At 37.6% G+C, this 2,603-nt stretch overlaps 1 non-coding gene across 1 annotated transcript; it reads right to left on the bottom strand.

The window, feature by feature from the left end:
- Nucleotides 1-2,204: 2,204 nt before the first annotated feature.
- Nucleotides 2,205-2,323, bottom strand: LOC120070444 (U5 spliceosomal RNA). Its single transcript, XR_005479940.2, has one exon. It is a non-coding gene; the product is annotated as a U5 spliceosomal RNA (small nuclear RNA).
- Nucleotides 2,324-2,603: the final 280 nt, after the last annotated feature.

Raw genomic sequence — 2,603 nt, 5'->3', positions numbered from 1 at the left:
CCGATCTTACCCCTGAAATTGGAGTCTTATTGAGCCGACGTTGTTGAGCCAACCCTCAACTATGCAAATCTAAGGGCAATCCCGAATAAACAGGAGTTCATAGTTAGCTCAGGATTAAGATTGAGTTACCTAGGTCATTGAAATAGTCAGTCTTAAACAGTAAACAGTGTTATAAAGTAAGAGTGACTTATTTCTTGGTCCTGATCTTATGCAAACTCATTACATAGGATGTCCTTACTCCTCATGTCATAACATGTACGAATTAAGATCACATCGTATGTAGCACTTTACAACTCTTTGTAACAACTACAGAGTAGGCCTCATCCAATGGTGTTACCAGAATAAGGTATCCAACCTTATTCATGTACCATAGATCATTTTGACTATTTACTCGAACCTGATCCACTCTTATATCTCCATATAAAGTTCAAGTACTCCTACAATAGTCATGGGTCTTAGTTTATTGGATTTAGACTTTCAAACAATTTATGAGATCAATAACAAGTATATTGATTATAGAAAATGTTTATTATTTTACAAACTGCGAGTTTTTAGGACATAAAACCCAACACTTCTGCTCATTCCAGCAAAATACATTGAGGATTTACTCATCAGGCTGAATCTATCATCACTCAAACCAGCCCCTACTCCATCTGCTGTAGGTAAACACTTTTCCATATTCAATGGCCCTCCACTGTTTGACCCTTTTGTTTACCGCAGTACTATTGGGGCGCTCCAATACCTCACAACCACCCGCCCTGACATTGCATTCATTGTCAACCACCTAAGTCAATTCTTGAAACAGCCCACTGATGTCCATTGGCAAAGGATGAAGAGGGTGCTTCACTACCTAAGTGGCACCAAACATCACGAAATATTAATCTCACCAGCTGCAAACCTTTGCCATAATAACCTTCTCTGATGCCGACTGGGCATCCAACATTGATGATCGACGATCCATAGCAGCCTACTGTGTGTATTTGGGCAACACCATTGTATTATGGTCCTCCAAAAAGCAAATGGTCGTGGCAAGTTCCAACACTGAGTTTGAATATCAGGCTCTAGCCCATGCCTCTGTTGAAATCATATGGTTGCATCAGCTCCTTCGTAAACTTGGAGTTCCTATAACATCAAAGTCAACTCTGTGGTGTGACAATATCAGTGTTGGCACGCTAGCCACAAACCCTGTCTTCCATGCCAAGACCAAACATATAGAGATCGATGTTCATTTGTCCGGGACAAAGTTCTTGAAGGTGCTCTTGAAGTTCGCTATGTTCCATCTGCTGACCAAGTTGCAGACTGCCTCACCAAGCCCCTGGCTCATTCCCAATTCTCTTACCTTCGCTCCAAACTCGAGGTAACTGAATTACCCGCTCATTTGCGGGGGGATGTGAAGGAAAGTGGTCACTTCCCACCTAAAAATGAAAAGAAACAAATTGTCTCAACAAATCTTCAGTCCAACATTTCTCCTCTGTCCAAGCCGTTATAAAATACAGCTGTAATATGTGTGGTTCAATCATTCTTTTGTCCTATTTTACAGCTTAAAGGCTCTTCATAATCTTGTATAAATATACAGCTACATACCTGTAAAAATACACATTGGAAATATACAAAAAGAGTAAATTCTTCTCTCAGCTGAGTAGGTTGTGTATTATGACTCAATAGATGGGTTTTGGGTAATTGCGATCGTTGAGAAATATATATATATATATATATTTCTGTTTCCTTTTAATTTTTCAACATTATAGCTTTAATTTTGGATATGAAAGTTGTTTTAAAATTCAATTCTTGGTGAAAAACGTATGTAACAATTTTTCAGATCTAAAAACTTAATTGCTCTAGATCTGAAAAGTTTTGGTCTTATCTATTCTTCAAAAGCAGAAGCCTTTCTTTCAGATCAACACGAGTTTTCGTCTTCTTATTTCCCGATTTTCGTTCTCCCATCTTTAACGATAGTGGGCGATGTTTAACATTGGGAGTACACTATCATAAGTGGTTAACATGTGATTTTATCAAGTTAATTTTACACTTTTGAAGGATCAAAAACCGGTTATGAATTTTCATTTCATAAAAAAACAATTAGAAATAGAAAAAGTAGAAAATTATTATTGATTAATCAATTAAAAAGAAAGAATTAAATATGAAGAATGAACAAATGACATTTTATTTGAACCTAAAAGTTTAGTTTTAGTTTTGTAGGGACCGACCACAGGAACAGCGTGGCCCTCCGAAAATAGGCGTATGCCGCTCAAAAGCGACGAGTACACGGCATTCTTTAGTAAAAGGCGAAAGAATAGTCCGCTGTGTTTTCACCGCACGGCTCCGTAGGCTTACAAAACGCCATTGGTGCGGTTTATATAGTCGCTGAACGGTCCACTAATACGATTCCTTACGATGTGGGAATTCCCCAATTACATTCTCTCTGTTCACTCTCTTAGCACTATATATAAAATCCCCATTTATTACGAATTCAATGTTCCAATTTTCTTGTTCCAACATCCAAGTCGGTAATTAACATTTTAAACCATTTTTCCTCCAAATGTTTACCAAGTTTTACCCTATTTGATTTTTGCTTTAAAATCCCTTTTAATCTCTAGACTTTC

Source organism: Benincasa hispida, chromosome 1 (genome assembly GCF_027475165.1).
Source record: "Benincasa hispida cultivar pf3 chromosome 1, pf3_genome.v1.1, whole genome shotgun sequence".
Classification (NCBI taxonomy): Eukaryota; Viridiplantae; Streptophyta; class Magnoliopsida; order Cucurbitales; family Cucurbitaceae; genus Benincasa; species Benincasa hispida.
Note: the sequence above shows the minus strand (reverse complement) of the source record. Positions and strands in the feature narration are given on the sequence as shown.